Source organism: Rhinolophus sinicus, chromosome 14 (assembly GCF_057876585.1).
Source record: "Rhinolophus sinicus isolate RSI-liver-muscle chromosome 14, RSI-T2T, whole genome shotgun sequence".
NCBI lineage: Eukaryota > Metazoa > Chordata > Mammalia > Chiroptera > Rhinolophidae > Rhinolophus > Rhinolophus sinicus.
Genome location: NC_142514.1, coordinates 127,079,013 through 127,093,818, shown reverse-complemented (window position 1 = coordinate 127,093,818; position 14,806 = coordinate 127,079,013).

Below are 14,806 nucleotides of genomic sequence, written 5' to 3'. Positions count from 1 at the left end.
GGAGATGATTGTATGTTAACTTTTATCTTTAAATATTTGTTGTACACAGGATACTGGGTTGAGACCCAAGAGTCACTTTTCCACTATCCAACTAAGTAAATCACTACATATTTCTGGGCATCAGTTTCCTCCTGAGTAATGGTTTTTGAGGTTCCTTCCAACTCTATTTTATCACTTGTAAAGGGGACAAAAGTTTATAAATCTAATTATGTTCCTGGCTGGTAGCTTTCCTGAAGAAAGACACAATTTGCTAAAACAGCATATGTGGTTGAAAAAATAAGTTGAAGGAAAACAGTAACCTTCGCAACTTAATGTTTCCTTTAACTGGTAAATTATTTTGTTTTTATCATCTTTAATCAACAGTTGATCATTAGAACAGAATAAGTCATTATGTGGCATTCACTATAATCAATCCAGGACACTAGAGATAGAATATGTGCTACCATATGATCAATGCACAGAACATGTGTTTAAACTATTTTTAAAAACCTTTTCCTCAGGACTACTTATTGTATGAGATGTTTTATGTAAGCCACCTGGTTAGCACAAAGCAAAAATTTAGAGTCATGAAACATAAAAAATAGGGAGACAGAGAGAGAGAGAGAGCCTGAGAAAATTATCACATAAAGCCACCACTTTACAAAGGTAGAAACAGAGGGATAAAGAAACAAGAGATACAAAACAACCAGAAGGCAAACGATAACATGACATTAGTAAGTTCTTACGGATCAAGGACTTACATATCAAGGACTAAATATAAATGGATTGAATTCACTTATCACAAGGCACAGAGTGTCTGGATGGTTAAAAAACAAACAAACAAAAACCCAACTATACACTGCCTATAGGAAACTCATTTCAGTTCTAAAGACACACATAGGCTCAAAGTGAAGGAATGGAAGGATATTTCATGCAGTGCAAAGCAAAAGAAAGTAGGCACTGCCATACTTCTTTTCAGACAAAATAGCCTTTAAGCCAAAAATGATAGGAGACAAAGAAAGTCATTATATAATGATAAAGGGTCAATATAGCAAGATGTAACAATTGTAAATATATACGCAACCAACATTGGAGAACCAGAGTATATTAAGCAAATATTAACAGATCTAAGAGAGAAATACACAATACATTAATAGTAGGGACCTCACTGTCAACCATAGATTGATCATCCTGACAGAAAATCAACAAGGAAACATTGGAATTGAAATACACCCTAGAACAAATGGGCTTACCAGACATATCCAGAACATTCCATCCAACAGTAGCAGGATACCATTGTTAAGTGTGTATGGAACATTTTCCAGGATAGATCATATGATATGGCAAAAATCTCAGAAAATTTAAGAAGACTGAAATCATACCAACTATCTTTTCTGACCAAAAGGATATGAAACTAGAAATCAACAAGAGGAAAATCTACAAATCTGTGGAAACTAAAACAAAAACCAAAACCAAAAAACACAAACAAACAAACAAACAAACAAAAAACCACTTCTGAACAACCAATGAGTCAAGAAAAAAAATCAAAGGGGAAATAAAATAATTACCTCCAAACAAATGAAAATGGAAATAATACAACAAATACCATGGGATACAGCAAAGACAGTTCTGAGAGGAAAGTTTATAATGATAATACCATACACGAGGCCTGACAATTAAGTTCATGAACTTGTTGCAAGGATGTCGCTAAACTTTTTTGATATCAGAAGGATTATTCACTATGAATTTGTACCAACTGGACAAACAGTTAACCAAGTTTACTATTTGGAAGTTCTGAAAAGGCTGCCTGAGAAAGTTAGATTACCTGAACTTTTTGCCAACAATACATGGCTCTTGCATCATGACAATGCACCAGCTCACATGGCACTGTCTATGAGGGCGTTTTTAGTCGGCAAACAAATAATCATATTGAGTGCTCACTTCGGCAGCACATATACAAATAACCATATTGGAACACCCTCCCTATTCACCTGACCTGGCCCTCAATGACTTCTTTTTTTACCCGAAGATAAAGGAACTATTGAAAGGAAGACATTTTGATGACATTCAGGACATCAAGGGTAATATGATGACAGTTCTGATGGCCATTCCAGAAAAAAAGAGTTCCAAAATTGCTTTGACAGGTGGACTAGGCTGGCGTCAGTGCATAGCTTCCTAAAGGGCAGTACTTTGAAGGTGACTGTAATGATACTCAGCAATGAGGTAGGTATGTAGTCTAGGATGAGTTTGCAAACTTAATTGTCAGACCTTGTATTAAGAAATAAGAAATCTCAAATAACTTTATATCTTAAGGAACTGGAAAAAGCAATAGTAAATTAACCCCAAAGTTAGCAGAAGGAAGGAAATAATGAAAATCAGAGTGAAAATAAGTACAATACAGACCAGAAAAACATATAGAAGGAGCAAATGAAACTGAAAGCTGATTCTTTGCAAAGATAAACAAAATTGACAAATCTTTAGCAAGATTAAGAAAAAAAGATTCAAATAAATATAAGTAGAGATGAAAAAGAAGACATTACAACTGATACTAAAGAAATCCATAAGACCATAAGAGACTATTATGAAAAATTATATGCCAACAAATTAGATAATCTAGAAGAAATGGATAAATTTCTAGAAACATAACCTACCAGACTGAATCAGAAAAAATAGAAAATCTGAACAGACTAATAATGAGCAAAGAGATCGAATCTCAAACCTCGCAGCACAGAAAACCCCAGGAGAGACAGCTTTACTGGGGAAGTCTACCAAAAACTCAAAGAAGTAACACAAATCCTTCTCAAATTCTTCAAGAAAATTTAGGAAGACGAAATACTTCCAAATTCATTCTGTGAAGCCAGCACTGCCCTGATACCAAAGCCAAATAAGGATCCCACAAGAAAGCTATAGATCAATATCCCTGATGAATACAGATGCAAAAACTCTCAATAAAATACTAGCAAACTAAATTCAAGAACACATACAAAGGATTATACTTGACCAAGTGGGATTTATCCCTGGAAAGCAAAGATGGTTCAACATATGCAAATCAATAAATGTAATATATCACATTAATCAAATGAAAGATAAAAATCACATATCATCTCAATAGATGCAAAAAAAAGCATCTGACAAATTACAACATCCTTTCATGATTAAAACCCTCAGGAGACTGCGTATAGAAACATAACCTTAACATACTGAAGGACATAAACAACAAACCCACAGCTAACATAATACTCACTGGAGAAAAATTGAATAGCTTTTCCTTTAAGATCAGGAACAGGAAAAGCATGCCCACTCCCACTACATTTATTCAATATAGTACCGGGAAGTACTAGCTAGAGCAATTAAGCAAGACAATGAAATAAAAGGCATCCAAATCTGGAAGAAAGTAGTAAACCTATTGCTATTTGCAGATGATAAGATTTTCTACCTAGAAAATCCCAATGACTCAACCAAAAAAACTGTTGGAAATAATCAATAATTTCAGTAAAGTCACAGAATACAAAATAAACATACAGAAATCAGTTACATTTGTATACAATAAGGATGAAACAACAAGAAATAAAGAAAACAATCCCATTCACAATAGCATCAAAACAATAAAATCCTTAGGGAATAAATTTAACCAAGTAAGTGAAAGATCTCTATAACAAAAACTATAAGACTTTGCTGAAATCAAAGGTACAAAGAAGTGGAATGGTATCCCATGTTTATGGATTGGAAGAATTAATATTGTTATAATGTCCATACAACCCAAAGTCATCTACAGATTTGATGCAACCCTCATCAAAACCAATGGCATTCTTCACTGAAATAGAAACAAAACAAAACAAAACAAAAAAAAACGCCTAAAATTTGTGTGGAACCACAAAAGACTCTAAATAGCCTAAGAAATCCTGAGGAGAAAGAACAAAGCTGGAGGTATCATACTTCCTGATTTCAAACTATATTACAAAGCTACAGCAATAAAAGCAGTATGGTACTGGCACAAAAATAGACACAAAGATGAATGGAATAAAATACAATACCCACCAGAAATTAACCCTTGCTAATATGGTCAACTGATATTTGACAAGGGAGCCAAGAGCATCCAATGGGAAAAGGATAGTCTCTTCAACAAATTGTGCTGGGAAAACTGGATAAATATATGCAGAGCAGTAGACCCCTATCTTAAGCCATGCACAAAAATTAACTTGAAATGGATCAAAGACTTAAACATAAGACCTGATACTATAAAACTCCTAGAAGAAAACATAGGGAAGAAGCTTCTCCAAATGGGTATTGGCAATTATTATTTTTTTTTGATATAACACCAAAAGCACAAACAATAAAAGCAAAAGTCAACAACTGGGACTACATCAAACTTTAAAACTTTTACACAGGAAAAGAAACAAAGAAATTAGAACACAATTTACAAAATGAGAGAAAAAAAATTTGTACACCTTATGTTTGATAAGGGGTTAATAACAAAAATATAAAGAACCTATGCAACTCGGTATCGAAGAAAACAAACAATCCGATATAAAAATGAGCAGAACAATTAATAGACACGTTTTCAAACAACATCCAAATGGCCAACAGGTACATGAAAAGATGCTCAATATCACTAATTATCAGGGAAATTATTCCATTTGTGGGTATTTATCTGAAGAAAATTAAAACACTTGAAAAGATATATGCACTTCCATGTTCATTGCAGCATTATTTACAATAGCCAAGATACAGGAACAACAAGAAGAGTGTCCATCCATAGATGAATAAAGGGAGACAATATGGTACATATAGCCCAGGAGAAAGGAGGATGTCCTGCCATTTGGGACAACATGGATGGACATTGAGCTCATTATGCTAAGTGAGAAAAGTCAGAGAGAGAAAGACGAGTACTGCATAATATCACTTATAGGTGGAATTTAAAAAAGCCAAACTTGAAGAACAGAGAATAAAATAGTATTTACCAGGATCGGGGTTAAGGGATCAAGACAGATGTTGTTCTAACGTACAAACTTACAATGAGTAGTAAATAAGCCCTAGAGATATAATGCACAATACAGTGAATATACACAAAAATACAGTATTATAATCTTCAAACGTGCTCAGACTAGAATTTGATTATTCCAACTACCAAAAGGAAAGGATAAATATGTAATTTGATAAAGGTGTGAATTATCACTACAATGGCAATCATATTATATGTAATTTGATATAAATGTATCAAATACAATTAATCTTTGTATTTTCCTGTATTGCTAGAATTTCTTGCATTATAATGTATTCCTTTTAAATAAAAACTACAGTATGGCTTTTTTCATTTTTCAACAGAAAAGATACATAAAGTTCTGTGATGCAATGAGGTTTACAAATAAAAACCTATTTTTGTATCTTTGTCATTTACTGGTTTTTCTATTTGAAAGATATAAATGAGACTCATTTACATATGCATACCTGGGCTATTTTAACATTTAGCTTAGAATTTCAAAAATACCAATTAATTGACTCTCAAACTTTCACGTTTATACACAGATGAAATACAATGTCTGAGAATTAAGTTCACGAACTTGCCACCATGTGATTACATTGGCAGCACTGTACAAACAGCTCGGTAAGGATTCATAACCTTGGTATATCAGTGTCTCACAGCTGTGTTCATGTCAACCTGTGTTAGTGTCTTGCTGAGTGGCATTCATTATTGTGTGTTTTTGTGTACCCTAACGAGAATCTCTGAGCTTGAATTAGAGCAATGAACAAACATTAAATTTCTCGTTAAACTTGGTAAGAGTGGAAGTGAAATCGGGGACATGTTAGTCCAAGTTTATGGGAATAATGCCATGAAGGAAATGGCAGTGTACAAGTGGATTAAACGTTTTTCTGAGGGGAGAAAACACCTCACTGATGAAGAGCAGGCCGGGCGGACAGTAACGATCAGAACTGATGAAAACATTGCAAAAATCCATCGAAATTCTTAAAAAAAAAAAAAAAAAAAGGAAAAGAAAAAGCTGACTGTGAGAAGCATAGCAGACCAAGTAAACAGAAATAGAGAAAGTTAGGAAAATCTTAAGTGAAAATCTTAGCATGAGAAAGGTGTGTGCAAAAATGGTCCCAAAGGAGCTCACCGATGAACAAAAGCAAAAGAGAGCTGATGTTTGCCAAGACCTAATGGAGAGGCAAAACAATATTTTGGGCTGTATTTTCACTAGTGATGAAACATGGGTGTACCAATATTACCCTGAAACAAAACGTCAAAGTGCACAATGGAAGTCAGCCAATTCTCCATGACCAGAAATATTCCATGAGACCAAATCAAGAATCAAAACGATGTTGCTAACCTTTTCTGATATCAGAGGGGTTATTCATTATGAATTAGTACCAACTGGAAAAAACAGTTAACCAAGTTTACTATTTGGAAGTGCTGAAAAGGCTGCGTGAAAAAATTAGACAATCTGAACTTTTCACCAATAATTCATGGCTCTTGCATCATAACAATGCACCAGCTCACATGTTTAGCCAGTAAACCACCATATGGGAACACCCTCCCTACTCACCTGATCTGACCCCCAATGACTTTTCTTTACCTGAAGGTAAAGGAGATATTGAAAGGAAGACATTTTTGATGGCATTCAGCACATCAAGGGTAATACAATGGGAGCTCTGATGGCCATTCCAGAAAGAATTCCAAAATTACTTTGAAGTGTGGACTAGGTCTTGACATTGGAGCATAGCTTCCCAAGTGGAGTACTTCGAAGGTGACTGTAGTGATATTTAGCAATGAGGTATGCAGCACTTTCTCTAGGATGAGTTCATGAACTTAATTTTCCGATCTCGTACGTACACATACACGTTTCCTTGCTATTAGCTGCATCTAGAAGTAGACACCTTAGTAGCAATGAGTATATCTAACATCTAGATATTGGTTTCTAATATTCTCCAAGAACAAGGACCAGGATAAATGTCTGACTGGAGCATCTTGAAGTGCCAAAAGAAAGTGGAGAAAAAAAAAGCAAAACAAACCAAACCAAACCCACCATGATAGGACAGGGGTATGAGAAGGAACACAGGAGCTAAATGAAAGACCACAATAACCAAAGCTAGAACAATCTCAGAAAAAAATAAAGCAGTACTGGATTATAATTCAAAATATAAAATACTGCCCTGCCCATATTGATATAAATGATTAAAAAGAAAAAACAACTCTCCCAAGCACAAAAATTCTAAATAATTTATGTAGATACTCTACCCTCAAGAGGTGATACCAATGAGAGTAACACTTTTATTTCTGTGGTTTTCTTCCTTAAAATAATAAGTTTAATCACAAGAAAAACAACAAACAAATCCCATTTGAAGGATATTCTACAAAATATGTGACCAGTACTCCTCAAAACTTTTAGGGTTTTGAAGAAAGTCTGAGAAACTGTCAAAACCAAGAAAAGCTCAAGATTACTAAATGCAATGGGGTATCCTAGACCAAAAAAAAGATAGGTAAAAAGTAAGGAGATCTGAAAGAAGTATGCACTTCAGTTAATAAGTTATCAATACTGGTTCATTAATTCTAACAAATGTACTATACCAATGTAAGATGTTAATAACAGGAAACTGGGTGTGGAGTATGTAGAAACTGTCTGTACTATCTTTACAATGTTTTTTTTTTTTAATTCAAAACTGTTCTAAAACAAAGTTAATTTGAAAGAAAATAAGTTGATAACAGGAAACAAAAATGCAAGTCTAATTAGACTTCCATGTGCCTAGTGTTTTTCAAACTTTATTGTATATTTGAATAAAACAAATATTCTGCAAATTATTGGGCCTCCACCCAGTTTCTGATTTGGTATGTCTGATGTTGGGGGCCAAAAATTAGCATTTCTAACAAATTCTGAGATGCTGATACTGCTGGTTTAGAAATGATATTTTGATAACTACTGACTTGGCCTAGAAAAACAAAAAACTAAAATAATCCTTTGCTATCTGTCTCTGTGTTTACAATCTTAGCTGTCTTTCCAATGCAGGTATCTTATGTTGCAGACACTCTAAATTATATAATTTCTTTAACCAGGTCTCATATTAATGGCAAAAAACAAAACAAGTTTCATGCTATTTCATTATATATTTTAACTAACATAGATGTGAATTCCTATTTAAGAACTATATACAAAATACATATCACTGTAAAAATAGCAATGGAATTTTTTTTAAACTGATTATTCTGAAATTTCTTTGGAGGCTGTTTAGATAAACTTAAGAGACCCAAAGAGCTATCAAATCACAATTGATGAATTTTTAATCCAGCCATTACTATAATTAAAATTATCCAGGAAAAAGAACAATACACTTTACAATTTTCTAACAAAAGATATGAAACTAAAATTTGTTCCTGATGACCAAACACAATGTTACTAGTTTCCCATGCCATGTGCCAATGTTTTTTGGGACCTATTAATTCAACTGACAGACATAAGCAGCACAGAATAGGAGTTAAGAGCACAGAACACAAAGCCAGGATGCCTGAGTTTGAAATCTTTACTTCACAACCCACTTGCCCTAGTTTAGACTTAGGGCAAGTTACTTAACCTGTGCTGTAAATCAGTTTCCTTGCCTGTAATATTATAACAGAACCTACCTCACAGAGCTTCCATGAGGATTAAGTTCATATGCGTTCAAGTCCTTAGAACAGTGACTGGCCCATAACAGGTCTTGGTATTTATAAAACCCAACCAATATGCCAAGTACTGTATTAGAAAAGAAGGATACAATGAGTGGCCAAAACATACAGTTATACATGGTCCATGAGAATATACAGACATTAAAAAATTAATCTTACAAATAAAATATGAAGAAGTAGGGAACTGCAAAATTAAACAAAGGTTATGAAGGGAAGGATCACAGTGTTTTAAAAAGCATTAATACACCCATCTAGTATCATTTTTGGAGGAGAGAGGTTTTGCTATTTCAGGCTTAACCAGTACTTAATTAGCAAAGTCTAAAAAAAAGAAGGGGTAATTTAACAGTCCCATTATTTGGACAGTATATCTGCTTAGTCAAAAATGAATAGCGAGTTAAATTATTTTGACACATTATCTTTAAGCAACATAAAAGTGTTTAAGTTTGGAAGTTTTATTTTACTTTAGTAGACATTAAAGGTGGCCTAGTAAATTGGAAAACTGAGAAAAGGCATTAATTAGCATTTAATAAAAACATGTTCTTTAGAAAAAACTTGAGGGAATTCTTCACTACTACTATATAAAAAAACTTAAATTCAAACAGTAACTATGGAAAAGAAAAACTGCAAGCCCAGTATTTTCAGGTTGATACCTCACGTAAAAAGCCCCAGGCCCAAGGCCAGTCATGCCACAATTCCAGGTGAGTTTAATTTGTAATGCATTGGCAATAAAAAAGCAATCAGGGATAACAAGTTGAGACTGTTAGGAAGTGCGGAGATTTGAATCTTGTCCAGCATCCACATGTGGTGGTTGAAAACTGGGATTATCTCAGCGACAGAGGTTCCCCATGAAGGAGCAAGGGACCCCAGCCCCCCAACACCAGGCTCCCCAGCTTGGAGTACTGGTGCCAGGAAGAGGAGCCCCCATAATTGGCTATGAAAAACAGCAGGGATTCTAACCATCTAGGTGGGATGGAAGGCTGTGGGAAACACACACATAAATGGGCCATGCACACTCACTTGCTCACAGGCACTCACCTTGGGCTCCAGCAGAGGGTGGGGACTCTGGGAGTGTTGGAGACATATGGAGAAGGGTGTATAACTTCGGGGTGAGACTGGAGAAACCATCCCGATTTTCCCTGTGTGGGGCCCATGTCCCATGCAGCCAGCAGGCGGGCGCCATCTTTCCTGTGTTGAGCCTTCCCCCACCACAGCCAAATCTGAATCTGATTGGCTTGGTAAGCTCCACTGCTCCAACCGGCTGACTCACTGGGTCCCCACTCTACCCAATTCCCCCAACGAGATAGGCAATTTCTCTGTCAGCAGCCAGCCCCACCCATATTGCACTCTTTCTTGGAAAACTATCAGTCTGGCAGACCGCAGGTGGGCGGTGATTGGCTTTGGTGTGCTCTGAGACTTTTGCTGAGTAGCTGCAGTCTCAGCACTGGCACCAAATCAGAATTTGCATTTACCTGGTGACCACAACTTCCCACTCTAGTGACTCCCTGAGACCCTTCCCCACCCAATTTCCATACCATAATAGGCTCTGTCAGTGGCTGAACCTTAAGGAAGCTGGCAGGTGGTAGCCAGCCTCAAGGTGTCCTGCTTTTTGTGGAGCTACCCCAGGACCAGCACTGGTACCAGATGTCCTGTTTGCAGGGTGGCTTCTCCCACACACCTCCAGGTTTGCACAGGCAGTAAACAACTGTGGATCGCTTTGTAGCTCCTACTACATAGTCCCTGAAGTCACAGGCAATGGGTGACCTGGGCCTCTTAAAGGGCCCGCGCAGGCACTAACCTTGGGCTCTGGTAGAGTGGTGGTGACTTGGGAGGCATTGGATGCATACAGGGGGCAGACTGACAGTCTGAGGGAGGACTGGAGGACAGTTGGCATTTTCCATGAGGTCCTCCCGTGCAGCTGCAGGTGGGTGACATTTTTCCTGTGTTGGCCACCCCCACAGGCCAAATCTGAATCTGATTGGCCTGGTGATCTCTACTGCTCCACCCTGCTGACTCACTGAGAAACTGCCAGTAGGTGAACCTTATGGGAGCCAGCAGGTGGCAGCAGGCCTAAGTATCCTGGCTTTTTCAGGAGCTACCCTAGACTCAGTACAGGTGGCAGCCATCTTCAGTTCACAGCGTGGCCCCTCCCACGCACCTCCAGGTAGAGCACAGGCAGCAACCAACTGTGGATCACTTTGTAGCTCCTATCAGATAGTCCCTGGCTGGTTACAGGCCATGGCTGACCTGGGCCTGGACCCGAACCCCTCCCAAGAGACCTCAGAACATACTTGGAGGTTGGCTTCAGACCACAGCAGAGCACCACCCAATTAGCCCCAAAAGCAGCACAAAGGGTGGTCTCAACAGGCATCAGGGCCAACTGGGGCAAATCCCACTCAGTTGAGTAAGCCCCCTGCACAGCTGCCCATAAACTGTCAACATGGCCAGACCCCACAGCCAGTCAGTCTGAGTCAGGTCAATACAACCCACTGACATGCCAACAGCAATCAATGCTGTTGGCGGGCACATACAACCCACACAAGAGACACTCCTGGAACACCTGGCTCACGTGACCAGGGAGACTGTGCCAGTGGACCCCACAGGATCCCTACTACATAAGGCCACCTGGACAAGATTGGGAGACACAGCAGCCCTACCTAATACACAGAAACAAAAACAGATGTAGCCAAAATGAGGAAACAAATACATCCCAAATGAAACAGAAAAAACTCCAGAAAAAGAACTAAACAAAATGCAGGAAAGCAACCTACCAGATAAGAGGTCAAAACAATGGTTATAAGGATGCTTAAGGAACTCAGTGAGAACTTCAACAAAGAGATAGCAAGCATTAAAAAAGGCATAGAAATCATAAAAAGACCAGTCAGAAGTGAAAAATACAGTAACTGAAAAAGTGCACTAGAAGGAATCACAAACATACTAGATAAAGCAGAGGATTGAAAAAGTGATTTAGAAAACAAGGCAGCTAAAAGAAAAAAGAATTCAAAAAAAGAGGATAGTTTTAAAAGACCTCGGGAACAACATGAAGCATAACAACATTTGCATCATAGGGGTACCAGAAGAAGAGCGAAAGAAAGGGACTGCAAATCTATTTGAATAACGACTGAAATCTTTTCTAACCTGGTGAAGGAAATAAATATTTAAGCCCAGGAACTGCAGAGTCCCCCCAAAAAGGAACCCAAACAGGCCCACACCAAGACACATTATAATTAAAATGGAAAAGGTTCAAGACAGAGAATCCTAAAAACAGCAAAAGAAAAGCAGTTAGTTACCTACAAGGGAGCTCCCATAAGACTGTCAGCTGATTTCACAACAGAAACTCTGCAGGCCAGGAGAAACTGGCACAAAATACTCAGTGTGATGAAAAACCAGGACCTACAACCAAGGGTACTTTATCCAGCAAGGCTATCATTAAAAACTGAAGGATATCATTTAAAACAGATAAAAAGCTTCCCAGACAAGAAAAAGCTAAAGGATTTCATTATCAACAAACCAGCATTACAAGGAATGTTAGAGGAACTTGAAGATGAAAAAAACAAAAAATTATGAACGAAATGGCAATAACTACATTATCAACTGCTTTTAGTATAAGTGGATGAAAGGCTCCAATCAAAAACATAGGGTAGCTGAATACGTAAGAAAACAAGACCCTTACATATGCTGCCTGCAAGATACTCACCAGATTAAAAGACAAACACAGACTGAAAGGGATGCAAAGTTATTTCAGAAAAATGGGGTGGGGGATGGGGAAGCTGGGGTAATAATACTTATACCAGACAACAGAGACTTTTAAACAAAGGTTACAACAAGAGACAAACAAGGACCCAATAATCCCACTTCCTGGTATTTATCTTTAAAAACCCAAAATGCTACTTCGAGGGGACATACTCATCCCTATGTTCACTGCAGCATTATTTACAATGGCCAAGATGTGGCGATAGCCTGGGTGGCCGTCGATAAAATGGATAGAGGAGCTGGTACGTATATACAGTGGAATACTGCTCGGCCAGGGAAGGAAATGTGTTCTTGCTGTCTGCAGAGGCATGGATGGACTTGGAGTGTATTGGACTGAGTGGAGTATGTCAAAAGTGAAAGACAGATGCGGTATTTCACTTATATATGGAATCCAAAGAAGATAAACAAAACAGAAAGACGAAGATAGAGAACATTCTGATGGTTGCCAGATGGGGGCAGTACTGAGGGGGTGGGTGAAAAGGGGGATTACATGGAAACTGGTTGTTACAAAGTAGTCATGGGGATGTAGGGTATATCATAAGGATTATAGTCAATAATAGCGTAGTAACTATGTATGGTATCAGATGGGTACTAGATTTTTTGGGTTGGAGAGGAGATGGGGGCCAGTACAGAAAAGGTGAGGGGATTAAGAAATGTAAATTGGTAGTTACAAAATAATCATTGGGATGTAAAGCAAAGCATAGGGAATATAGTCAATAATATGGCATAACTATATATATATATATAGTGCTAGGTGGGTACTAGTGTAGGGGGGTCACTTCTTAAATTATATAAAAATCTAACCACTATGCTGTACACCTGAAATTAATATAAAATAATATTGAATGTCAATTGTAACTGAAAAATTAAAACGGAGGAAAAAGGTGAAGGGCAGTAAGTGTTCTAAATTTCCAGGTATAAAACACGTAAGTCATGGGGATGTAATATACAGCATGGGGAATATAGTCAATATTGTGATAGCATGGTACGGTGCCAAACGGTTGCTGGATTTGTCATGGTGATCACTTTTTTAGATATATAAATGAATAACTATTATGTACATTTGAAACTAATATAATATTGTATGGTCACTATATTTTTAATAAAAATCTTCCAAAAAAAAAAGGTGCAATCAGGTAAAAAACCCAACTTCCCAGCTACCCAACAATTAAAAGAAATGAAAGAAAACAGTGATTAACAAAATCTAAAATCAAGATGGACTTAGCTTCCATTTCAGAACTGAGGATATGAAATTATGATATAAGCAAAAGAATCACAACAAATACCAAGTTTGAGTGCTAGACCAAAATAATTTGCAACAAAACAAACAAAAACCCTGTTAATATTCTAACAGATAACTTGAAAATACCTGGCTGTTAAGAAAAAGTTAGTGTACACACCCAAATGCTCTAAAACTGACACCAGACCTCATAAATGAGCTTTACAATATTTATTTATTGTGGGTGTATGCATGACAACCACTTTCAGGCTGGGGAATGAATGACTTTATTTTTTTAAAGCAAGGGTGGCAGAGCAATAATCCAGTCACCTTAAAATATTTGCAAGAAATCTCTAAGGGTCTCTTTACCTTTCTATGGCTGAAGAACTGTCTAAAGAAATCCAAACAAGTTATACTTAATAATTAAAATCTATGGCATAAAATATAAATTCTAATAAAATAGATCATTACTGTCCTTTGCCAGTTAATGGTTACAAGAAATTACATCATGGACCTATAAACGCTTGTCTATGGTAAACTGACTTCAATTTGTATTTTTAATGGTTTATAAATTCCTAGCTTGATCACACACACAAAAAAACTAGGTCTCAAAAACTACCATATTTCCCTAAAAATAAGACCTAGCCGGACCATCAGCTCTAACGCGTCTTTTGGAGCAAAAACTAATATAAGACCCGGTCTTACATCATATTATATTATTTTAATATAAGACCGGGTCTTATATAAATTTTTGCTCCAAAAGACGCGTTAGAGCTGATGGTCCGGCTAGGTCTTATTTTCAGGGAAACACGGCATTCTGTAATAGTGTTCCACTAAAAACAGATGGTCAAAATTAATGTTCTAGTTTAGTTAATAGTATTCTACGAAGACTAATTCTTAGTTCTGCAAATGTTCTATGGTTATGTAAGATTTTAAACATAAGGGGAAGGTTAATATAGGATATAAAGAACTCAGTATTTTTTTTTCAACTCGTCTGTAAATCTAAAAATAAGAGATCAAAAAATAAATAAAAGCTCAACTTCTTAGGAACTTACTTTATCCTAGCAAACATACTAGGCAAGAAAATAGTATTTTGTTTACCATGGTTAGTTTAGCTGTCATTAGTTTACAAAGGGTATGATAAACCTAGCTTTGACTGCTTTGCTATAGTAATTACTCTGAATGCTGAGAAAGACAAAGCA